The 12,399-nt window shown below is 44.5% G+C and overlaps 1 long non-coding RNA gene across 1 annotated transcript in view; it reads right to left on the bottom strand.

Annotated features, from left to right (window-relative positions):
- LOC309507050 overlaps window positions 1-12,399 on the bottom strand; it is a 269,877-nt gene that overhangs the window by 185,435 nt on the left and 72,043 nt on the right. Inside the window, exon 2 of the long non-coding RNA XR_014209008.1 lies at window positions 9,697-12,393. This is a non-coding gene — a long non-coding RNA (uncharacterized lncRNA). The remainder of the gene's footprint in view (window positions 1-9,696; window positions 12,394-12,399) is intronic.

Below are 12,399 nucleotides of genomic sequence, written 5' to 3'. Positions count from 1 at the left end.
TGTTGATGTCTGTGTGTGATCAAGTCAAATAGGAGTTCAAAATGTTTTAATGCACTATATGATTTTATTATCCTTCAGAATAACTGATTACACAACCATTGTATTTTATGTTGTTGATTCCAGAGATATGATACATTTTAAGTAACCATAAATTCAAAGCATATACACAGGATGAGATCAGACATGTCCAAAACGCAGAGGTGGACGAAGTACACAACTTCCTTACTTGAGTGAAAGTACAGATACTACTGGTCAAATATTACTCCGTTACAAGTAAAAGTTGTAAAGACCTATTTTTACTTAAGTAAAAGTACAGAAGTACTCGTTTTTAAAAATACTTAAGTATCAAAAGTAAAAAGTAAAGGTCAATGCATTGTTTTATTATTGTTGCATTGTTGTATGTAATACTTAAGTACCGTATGCCTCTGAATCTATGCCTACATGCCTGCCCTCATATCAATATCAAATTTATTTCTAGAACACAGTTCCAGTAGTGGGATTGAATGTGAGATTGAATAAGTGCACTCAATAATGTCCACAATGGTTTCGGACACCCAAATGGCTGTTCCCTCAAATAGTTCCCTATTTAAAGTTTTTTGGCTTTTAGTATGAATATGTTAGACTTACTGTTATCTATAAGCTAGTGTGCAAAAAAGTGACAAAATTCGCATTTAGAAAACGCCTCGGTTACGACTGTAACCTCGGTTCCCTGAAGAGGGAACGAGCGTTGCGTCGAAAAGCTGACGCTATGGGAACGCTTTGCGTGATGACGTCTTGAAGCACATGTAAAATCAGTCCAATGGTGTGGCGGAACGTCAGAGGCGGGTGACGTCACGTACCAGGAAGCTATAAAAGCCGGCCCGAAACAGAAAACGAAAGCTTCGTAAAGTCTGAAGTCGCGCTGACAGGCATGAAGGAGATATGGCAAGGCGACGCAACGCTCGTTCCCTCTTCAGGGAACCGAGGTTACAGTCGTAACCGAGGCGTTCCCTTTCAAGGGAACTCCCGTTGCGTCGAAAAGCTGACGCTATGGGAACGTCTATACCAACGCCTCCATAGCTACAAATGTCTGTCCTGTGTGTAATCATGTGAGCAGCACTAAGAAGACAAAACATGAGACCCTAGAGTAGAGTCTAAATCCAGAGAGTAGAACCTGACGAAGGTGTGCGGTGAGGACCAGCCTGCCGCATCACAGACGTCCTGTAACGATACTCCTGATATAAGGGCCTTAGAGGCCGCCATACTCCTAGTAGAGAGCGACCGGACAGCCAAAGGAGAAGGCTGTCCAGCCGCCTCATAAGCCAGTGAGATAGTCTCAACCACCCACTTGCTCATCCTTTGCTTAGACACTGGACCTCCCTTGTTAGGGGAGCAAAAGTCACTTTTACGCCACAGGGCAGCTCTGTGGACATACGCGTCTAACGCCCGAACAGGGCAAAGCAAATTATTCGCCTCCTGGTCCGATTTCGAAAGGGAGGAGGACCTCCAAGTGCCACGAAGGAAACGAGATACCAAGGGGTCTTTCCCCACAGACATTCCACCCAAAGGACTGTGGTAAGCACCTATGGCCGCCACATAGACCTTTAAAGTGGACGGGGTCAGACCTGCAGTGAACCGTTCCTGCAGGAACTCCAGCACTGTACCAATTGGGCAGTGGACTGGGTCCAACCGACGGTCACTACACCAAGAAGTGAATACTCTCCACTTCAGGGCATAAAGTTTCCTCGTGGAGGGAGCTCTGGACTGTAGAATGGTCTCAACAACCTCGGTTGAGAGACCTGACTCTATGAGCTGGGCCCCCTCAGAGGCCAAGCCCACAGGTTCCACAGTTCTGGCCGAGGGTGAAATATCGAGCCCTCTGCCTGGGACAGAAGGTCCCTCCTGACGGGTAACTCCAGAGGATGCCCGTCGAGGAGGGACACAAGATCGGGAAACCCGGTCCCTGCGAACTCTTTCCAGAACTCCCGGGAGCAGAGCAACTGGGGGAAAGGCGTACAGACGTAGCCTCGGCCACGTCTGTACCATAGCATCCAGTCCCAGAGGAGCTGGATGCGTGAAGGAGAACCAAAGTGGACAGTGAGACGTCTCTCGAGACGCAAACAGATCCACTTATAATTTCCATATCAGCTCCACCACCTCGGGGGTGGAGCCACCATTCCCCGGGCCTCGGCCCCTGTCTCGACAGAGTGTCTGCTCCTATATTCTGGACCCCGGGGATGTAGGCTGCCTGAGTGACAGCAACTTCCCCTGGGACCACAAGAGGATATGGCATGCCAGCGCAAACCCCCTTGATATAGGCGACTACCGACGTGTTGTCCGTATGTACTACACATGGTGTCCCCTGAGACCTGTGATAAAGCTCCTCAGAGCCCGGAAGACAGCTAACATCTCTAGGCTATAGAATGCCAGGAACGATGATGGTCTTCCCACAGACCTTGAGATGAGCGACCCACAGGATCGCTCCCCAACCCGTGAGGGAAGCATCCGTCGTTAGCAGTTTGCGACGACAAGGAGCTCCCAGCACTGGGCCCTGGGACAGGAACCAAGGTTTCTTCAACATAACCAAGGCACATAGGCATCACCGCGTGACCTTGATTGTGCGAAATGGGTTGCCCCTCGGGGAAAAACCCTCTGGTCCTGAGCCACCACTGCAGGGGCCTCATGTGCAGCAGTCCAAAAGGTATCCCGTTGGAAGCTGCTGCCATGAGACCCAACAGTCTCTGGAACTGTTTGACAGTGAGTAGCTGGCCTAGCTTTACACTTCTCACAGCTGCCAGGATGGAATCGAAGCGTGGCGATGACAGGCGCGCCTGCATCGACACTGAATCCCAAACCACGCCTAAAAAAGTGGTCCTCTAAAATGGAGAAAGCACACTCTTCTTGGCGTCCAGCCGTAACCCCAACTCTTTCATATGGGCGAGAACAACATCTCGATGTTGAACCGCCATCTAATGCGACTGAGCTAAAATCAACCAATCGTCGATGTAGTTCGTGATGCGAATACCCCGGAGGCGCAGAGGCGCCAGAGCTGCATCCACGCATTTGGTGAAAGTGCGGGGTGATAAAGCCAGGCCGAATGGAAGAACTCGATTTTGGTATGCTTTGCCCCCGAAAGCAAACCTCAGGAACTTCCAATGACACGGACGGATGGAAATATGCGTCCTTGAGGTCTATCGTGACAAACCAGTCCTCGGACCTGATCTGTGGCACGATTTGTCTCAAGGTTAACATTTTGAACTTGAGCTGCATGTACTCGTACAGAACTCGAAGATCTAAAATGGGACGCAATCCCCCGTCCTTTTTTGGAACTATGAAGTACCGGTTGTAAAACCCGGTTTCCCTGTTGGAGGGGGGTACATATTCTATGGCCCCTTTCTCTAACAGAGTGTTTACTTCCTGTTCCATAACCAGAACCTGCTCGGGGCCCACCACTGTGGGCAGGACCCCCATAAACCGCGGTGGGCGTTAATAGAATTGTATCTAATACCCTTTTTCCACGGTCTGCAGGACCCAACGAGAAACATTTGACAGTAGCTTCCACGCTGTCAAAGATTCTACTAGAGGTACCAGTCTCTCGAGACTGGTTTCTGGATTTTGTTGCTGTTGAGTAGTCGGTTCGTCGCCCTGTAACGGCGCACCGGCAGGGAACGACCAAACAGACTGCTCCAGCACCCTCCTCAGAGGGGGCGGGCATCCCGAGGCCACTACGTTTCCGGGTGGACCTTGAGATATGTGCTCGCCGGAGACCGCTGCGCCCTGTAACACCGGAGGCGGCAGGGTTGGCAGAACGGTCCCCTGAGGGCACCGAAGAGAGACGGCACCGTATTTTTCTCCTGCTGTTGAGTAGTCGGTTCGTCGCCCTGTAACGGCGCACCGGCAGGGAACGACCAAACAGACTGCTCTAGCACCCTCCTCAGAGGGGGCGGGCATCCCGAGGCCACTACGTTTCCGGGTGGACCTTGAGATATGTGCTCGCCGGAAACACCAGAGGTGGCAGGGTTGGCAGAACGGTCCCCTGAGGGCACCGAAGAGAGACGGGCACCGTGAAAAGAGGTGTTAACCGCTCTGCTTCGGGGGGACTACCCTCATTTGTCCTGAGCCCTCAGACATCAGGACTTTTTCCCAGCAGCCTTCTTGGCGGTAATAACGGTCCGCAGATCCGTTTTACCCCTCGAAGACTGCTGGGTTTGAGAGCGCCCTCCGTGTCCCCGAGATTTTTGTGGGGGAGCACGAGAGGACACACTCTGTTTCTGAGTGGCACGATGTTCAGCGCTCTTTTTAGAGGAGTGAGGCTGCTCCCGCTCAGCAGCCTCAATGAAAGAACGGCGGGGGAGAAGTTTTTGTAATGCAGCTGCCTGTTTAGCAGCTTCCTGAGATTTAGCTACCGCACTGTTTACTGCATCACCAAATAAACCAACAGTGGAAACCGGAGCATCTAAGAGAACGTGCTTTTCTTTCTCTTTTATATCGCTCAAATTGAGCCACAGATGCCTCTCAGTGGCCACCAGGGCTGCCATAGACCGCCCGATTGATTTAGCGGTCTCCTTGGTGGCCCTGAGAGACAGATCTGTGGCTCTGCGTAGTTCAGCCACTGTGTCAGGACCAATTCCCCCGCCCTCCTCTAAATCCCCCAATAATTCTGCCTGATAGGCTTGCATAATAGACATCGTATGCAGACACGCTGCAGCTTGACCAGCGGCTGCATATGATTTATGAACCAGAGATGATGTGAATTTTACTGGCTTAGAGGGAAGTGAAGGAGCTTTCAGGGAAGATGCCGTTGCTGGAGAGAGATAGCTCGCAAGCGTCTCCTCCACCTTCGGCATCTCCCCATAACCATATTCTTTATATTTGTGAATGGAAGAATAGTGGGATGTTTGTGGTGCATACACTCTGTATGAAACCGGTTTTCCCCACGATTTCGACACCTCGGTGTGGAGATCGGGGAAAAACGGAAGGCTTCTTCGCTGAGGCTGTGTACGAGATGGCAGGAAGCGTTCGTCGAGCTTACTTTTCGAACGAACGTCCTGCCTATCCTCTGGCCACTCAATAGATAGTCTGTCAACTGCTCTAGTAATAACATCGAGCAGTTCCTCAAACGCATGAGACTGAGGTGGCGAATCCTCAGACTCAGCTTCAATACTCACAACATTCAACTCCTCAGAGCTGGACAGTTGCAGTATTGGTGCCTCTATCGGGGGGGAAGAAACCGCAATGCGTGCTTCCACACCCTGATGAGAGGCACTGGATCTGTCAGATTGATGCTGAGATAAGGCAGAGCCCGTCTCAACATCCACTGACAGATCCATTTGCGAACCCCAGGTCTGAGATCGCCGCCGAGCCTCAGCCGCGGCGGGACCCGAGCCCTGGGGAACGCGATCGGGATTGAACCGAGCCAAGCGGGATCGGAGCGTGCGCAATGGAAGCGCGTCGCAATGCACACAGTCACCACCCTCGAGTGCTGACTGGGCATGCTCCTCACCCAAACAAACAACACAAAGAGTGTGAGTATCACCTCCCGTTAAATAACGCGGGCAGGGATGGACACACACTCTAAACTGCTGCTTGCTCGCCATACTGAATATATATATATAATATAGACAGACAACACCAAATAACAAGGACAGATTCAACACAGAGCGCAACTGAAGACTCAGAAAGCTTTCGTTTTCTGTTTCGGGCCGGCTTTTATAGCTTCCTGGTACGTGACGTCACCCGCCTCTGACGTTCCGCCACACCATTGGACTGATTTTACATGTGCTTCAAGACGTCATCACGCAAAGCGTTCCCATAGCGTCAGCTTTTCGACGCAACGGGAGTTCCCTTGAAAGGGAACCAAACCCAACGTTGAAAATGAAAATCAGGTTTATGTCAGAATCCAATGTCAGATTGACGTTGATCTCCAACATTGGACAGACGTTGTATTGTGGTTGAAAATGAAAATCGGGTTGACGTCAGAAACCAACATCAGTCGGGTTCTGACGTCAACCCTACTTTTATTTTCAATCAATATCCAACGTCAATCTGACGTCGGGTTCTGATGTCAATCAGATGCAGGGTTCTGACGTAAACTTTCATTTCCAACCAAAATGCAACCCCTGCAACCAAAATCATCCACTGACTGATGTTACTTTCTACTCAAGGACCTTGACAGAATTGTAGTGGAGTAAAAAGTACGATATTTGTCTTTCAAATGTAGTGAAGTTAAAGTAAAAAGTTTCCAGAAAAAATAATACTCAAGTAAAGTACAGATACTCAAAAAGTGTACTTAAGTACAGTACTCAAGTAAATGTACTTTGTTACTGTCCATCTCTGCCAAAACGATAATTGCATCATCACAACAGCCAAAAACACCTGATCATCTTATTCTTGACTTTTTCTTGCCATAACAATTTTAGAAAATTCTATAATGTTTTATAAACTCACAGTTACAGCAGCCAGAGAAAAACTAATGCTAAGGAGATAAGTGTCAAGAGACCAACTAAAGCAAATACTGATCTCCATCATGGTGACTACAAACTTTATGATATTCAATAAAGCAGCAACAACTATCTGTTGATTCTCAACAATACCTTTTGTACATGTATGAAAGAAATAATGTTAAACTGGTTTGTAAACTGTTTTCACACTCATTCAACCACACATTCATCAGTGTCTCAATTCACTCACTTCTTTTCATTCAAGTTGACTATATTAGTGAACTAATGTAGAGAATAGTGAATGAGTGTATAGGGTGTGATTTGGAACACAGTCTCTGAGTGTCGACTTTGAGCGGTGCTAATTCACAGTATATTCCTGTAGGCTACTTTCTCAAAAAGGACAAATATAACCCAGAATGCATTGTTTTCTACGGTATATTATTGTTTTTAGGGGTGTCCCCGACTATGGATTTTCATAGTTGAATCAGAATCGTCAAGTCTTGCCTATAGTCGACTAATAGTTGAATCATGTGTATGGGGGCGGGGCTTTAACAATTCAAAGCCGCGATGTACAGAAAATCACACAAATATATAGAAGAAAATGTATAAAAACATTTTGGATCAATAAAACTAAGAAATAACATAAATAACTCCAGAAAGGCCACACTGCAGACAGGATTTACATTTCACATGCAAATCAAATTAAATCGGCTAAATTACCTGTGCGAGCAGGCTCTAAGTACAGCACAACATCGATGCACCGAAAAAATTAACAATTAATTTACTGAATTAAATTAGAACAGAATATACCTTTCTTATAAATAAAAATACAAAACGAAATAAATCAGAATCAAGTCACAAGATGAGGAGCAAATGTGTGCAAAATGCCTAAAATGCAGGGGAACATATTCAAAACACAAGCCACAAATAGTTAGATTAGATAACCCTGACAGATCAATAAATAAAATAAAAATAAAGAAATGATTAAAATAACGATAGTAGCCAGAATTTTCTACTTTGTCTTTTTAACTGCAGAAACAACAATAAATGCTAAACTGGAGTGGCAGTCTTTTTAGCTAAAAATGTTCACAGCATCCAAAATCTAATTAGAACCGGCTGAAAAGTTTTGAAATCACTTGTACCCTACCTGATCGAGAGAACAAATTCAGTCTTTCACTCTGTCTGTGTCCGTTGGAGTCTTTTCAAATTGTGCGCGCGGATAAAATACATTCTAAAAGACTTAACGTGAAAAACGTTTAACGACTTAATCTCCTAAAATAGTTAAATTAAAATATGAAAACGCTTTACTATAGGAGGAACGCATTGCGTTACTATTCTGGGTTCATCTGCTTATCTGCACATAGTATGGTTTCTTAATAAAGTGTGTACTGTGTACTTTAAGCCACGTTAAAGTGCCTTTTAAGCGTTTTAAAAGCTTTTTTCACGTTAAGCATTTTAGAATGTCTCGTTGAAAACCAACTTGTTAACGTTGGCCGGCAGAAGTGCGATCATGGTTTTCCTGATGCTAAATCCAGCCTTGGAGAATATCCTTTCTGATGGTGTACATTCACACTTTAGATTTTCTTATCCCAGACATTGTTAAAGATTTAAATCCTTGCCGCCAAGACGCTCCTCTGTCGGTCACGTATTGAAAGTGAAACTTAAATCTGTCACGGCGTGTTTGGGTTTATTCACGCACGTTTAAAAAATATTTATTAAAAGCTTCTTTCTTTGCACATTTTTATATACAGCATTATCATAATAGGCTGAATGTTAACGTATTGACAGAAAACCGGTAGTTCTATGTGAAATCAGACATTGAGCGCCCTCATAAAGCCAAAGTGGCATGATCCTCGTTTCATAACACCTCTGCGAAGATTCGACCGTGAGATCGGTAGTCAAATCAGGCTCCTCCAATCGAAGCATCGAATCTTCGACTATTCGGGGTCACCCCTAATTTTTTTAATGGAAAATGGTATGATACTGTCAGAATTTGGCCTTTTTTTTTACAGCAAGGGTTAACAGTGTAAGATCGTACCGGAGCCCAAGCCCGTCAACATTATCTGTTCCAATGGGCGTGTTGGTAGAATATGAGGGAATGGAGTGGAGCTCAGACCCTACTGCCAAGGCTGACGTGAGTGTGCTGACTCTGAACCCCTTTAGTGTGGAGTTTGCAAGAATAAACGCCATGCCTGTTTAGTAGCCAAACTTCATGCCTGTTTTATCACAGAGCACCATGCCTGTTTTGTTGCCCTGCATTGAGTTAGAATTGTCTGTGATGTTCCCACCCTGCCTCCCACTCCCACTCCCACTCCCACCTCCACCTCCTCTACCCTATACCAAGGAGGCAGTTCCTGAATTATTTGCCTGTCCCATGTCAGCCAAGGTGGCCACTTTTAAACTCTCTTTCTGCCCTGAATCGGCCAAGGAGGCTGTTCTGTAAGCCCCTGCCTGTGCTACCCATTTTTTTTGGCCCTGTCTTTTCTAGCTCCTTACTGCCCTTCGGCTCTGCCTGGGGCTTCCAGTTCGCCAGCTCTGCCCTGGAGTGTTGACCCTCTAGGTCCGCCTAGAACCTCCAAGCCCGTAACTCCGCCTCGGCACGTTGACCAGTTGGCTCCGCCTTGGTTACTCACTCCCTCAGCTCCACCTGGGACTATCGTCCCTACGGCTTCACCAGGCTTCCTCGTCCCTCTGGCATCGCCTTGTTCAGTCGTTGCTCTGCCGTCGCCATGGCCTTTCTGGGCATTATATGATGAACAGATTGGGGCTTTTAATCTCATATAAACCTTAGTCAGTGAACATAAACAGAAGCTCAACTGTACATGCTTGACAAGTGAGAACAAAACTCATTGGTTCTTGCGGAAGCTCAAACGTGCTGTGTGATACTCGAGAATGAACCCCACTGGCAAGCATGCTTGAGCTTCCATTTACCATAACTGATGTGTGCATTAATCAATCTTTATATGTGAATAAAAGCCTAAATTAATGTGTGTCTCTTCAGACAGTTTGGAATAAACCGCTAAATTCATATGGATTTATTTTACAATCTCTTTATGAACTTTTTGAAGCATCAAAGTGGTAGTTGCATGGACTGTCAATGGATGTACAGACAACTCTCAGATTTCATTAAAAACATCTTAATTTGTGTTCTGAAGATGATTGAAAGTCTTACGGGTTTGGAATGACGTGGGTGAGTAATGGACAGATTTTTCATTTTTGGGCGAACCAACACTTGATTTGTTTTTGTTTTTATTAAAATTTTTTACGTAATTCAAACATACACAAAATTGAATGAATGAATGAATGAGGTATTTATATAGCACTTTCATATGTACTACTGTACACCCAAAGCGCTTTACAATCATATCAGGGGATCTCTCCTCAACCACCACCAGTGTGCAGCATCCACTTGGATGATGCGACGGCAGCCACAGTACAACGGCGCCAGTGCGATCACCACACACCAGCTATAGGTGGAGAGAGGAGAGAGAGTGATAGAGCCAATTCAATGTAAGGGGATTATTAGGAGGCCATGATTGGAAAGGGCCAATGGGTGGAATGTGGCCAGGACACCGGGGGTTACACCCCTACTCTTTACGAGAAGTGCCATGGGATTTTTAATGACCACAGAGAGTCAGGACCTCGGTTTTACGTCTCATCCGAAGGACGGTGCTCTCTGACAGTATAGTGTCCCCGTCACTACACTCGGGCGTTAGGACCCACACAGACCACAGGGTGAGCGCCCCCTGCTGGCCTCACTAACACCTCTTCCAGCAGCAACCTGGTTTTCTCAGGAGGTCTCCCATCCAGGTACTAACCAGGCTCAGCCCTGCTTAGCTTCAGTGGGCAACCAGTCTTGGGCTACAGGGTGATATGGCTGCTGACATGAAAATTGTCTGTGATATTTATTTTTCATATGATACATTTTTATTTGGTGATTTGGTTATTTTGTTGATAAAAAACAATCAGAATATCAGCAATGTTACAGTACATTTTAGGGTAAATTGACAAATGTGCCCCCTTTTATATTCAAAATGCTCTTTCTAGTCATTCATCCTGGGGCCTGTTTCAGAAAGGAGGTTAAGTGAAAACTCTGAGTATGTTAACCCTGAAATGAGGGAAACTCTGAGTTTTCTGTTTCAGAATGGGAGGTATGTTAAACCTGAGAAAGTAGAGTAAGTCAAGCCCGTTTCTGAAAGAGAGGTAACTTATACTCAGAGTCAGTTACCATGGTAACTTACTCTGTGAACCTAACCTGGTCGGGAGCAAGTTTTCTTTGGTAAACCCAGAGTTTCTATCGGTCTCCTCCCCTTTTTTAAAGAGGAAGTGGTGTTTAAACACCTCATTCATTCTTTCAGTACATTTTTATTAATAAAATTAATATTTTATTAATAAATAAAATATTGCTATTTTTACTGCAGTTTTTTTCAAAAAAAATTTGTATAAGATGAAGTCTATATAACTCATTAACTGGCAACTGAAAATAGATTAGAGTTACATAATGTAGTTCTGAACAAATTCTACAGAATTAAACTGTGGCATTTACTGGAAATCACTGAACTCTGTTCATCTGTGCAACAGAAGTTGATGGACCCTCCTCCTGCTGTTCTTCCACACTCGGTGGGAGGGAGAGATAAGAATACCCGTTTATACTTAGATTTAAACTTAGATTATCCACATAAAAATGTGAAAAAATCTGAATGTGTAGATTGTTTGATGTGTAGACACATAATATTAACATTACCTCTCTGTGGCAGCAAAAACTTTTTATCCCCATCGTCCTGTGAAGATGAGCATTTGGTTGAGTACACTTTATAACACCATTTGTCATAATTTCTGGTGTATTGAGTAGGCTACTTACAACTGCCTGGGGTTCTGTTGGGACAGGAGGCTCCAAAAGACAGATATTACCATCAGAATTGGGACCAACAAAAAACCCAACCCAAAGTAAAATAAATGGAAATATCAAAAATAGCCTATATAAAAAATAACACACATGTAAACCTCTTACATTTTATGAAGGCCCTTGGATCTTCGGGAGTGACTGGCTCTGAAGTCCCTCCAGGAATTCGCTCAGCCAAAAATGCTGCTGCACTGCTAGACACTGGATGCTATTTAGTTATTTAATATGTCAAATGTAAAGTGAGGTAGCCTACACCCATGATATGCTCAAGCCTTACCTGATTGAATTATGTTTTTATATTTAATTTTCAGCTGCTGCCATGTTCTTTTAATACCTGCAGGATTGCCCCTACATGAAAATTTAAATTAGGTTGAATAACATACTGTTCTTCCAGTTTCACCTCTGATATTATAACAGTAGGGCAATTTACTTGTATTACTAACTACAAATGACATCTTCAACAGTGTAATTAGGTTAATGTAATAATGACAATCTTTAGAAAGCATTGGTTTACCTATTACTAATTACTAAATCCCATATCAACCTCAACCACTTGAACAATACAAGGAGAGACAAGAAACTGCACTTTTAATGCTTTCAAATAAACAATATACAATCGCATGAATTATTCATGAATTTACCAAAGTGTGTAGAGAGAGAAGGTTACATTAAAAATATACCTTTTAAAAATGTATGTTAAATATACAGAATTGTCTAATGCAATTACATCAGATTTTACTTTAAATTACAGAAGAATTAAGAGTAATCCCTTTAATTAAATTAAATTACAGAATTAATGTTCTAATACTGTAAAATTACAGTAATAATGTTCGTACTGAGAAATATGAAGACCTCTTTTTGTATGGCGCTGTTGCCATGGTGACTCATAATTTCTGCGCTCCATTGATAATGCCTTTTTATAGTTGTGGTGCACGCGCTTAACTCAGAGTAGGTCAACTCAGAGTTGATTGAACTAACTCATTTCAGCTGATCTGTAACCGAAAACTCAGAGTTTCCCATCTCAGGGTAAGTCAACTCAGAGTTCAAGTTTTAACTCAGAGTTGGTTGAACCTCCTT

The sequence above is a fragment of the Leuciscus leuciscus genome (genome assembly GCF_965113295.1).
Source record: "Leuciscus leuciscus genome assembly, chromosome: 9".
Lineage (NCBI taxonomy): Eukaryota > Metazoa > Chordata > Actinopteri > Cypriniformes > Leuciscidae > Leuciscus > Leuciscus leuciscus.
This window is presented reverse-complemented; position numbering and strand designations above follow the sequence as displayed.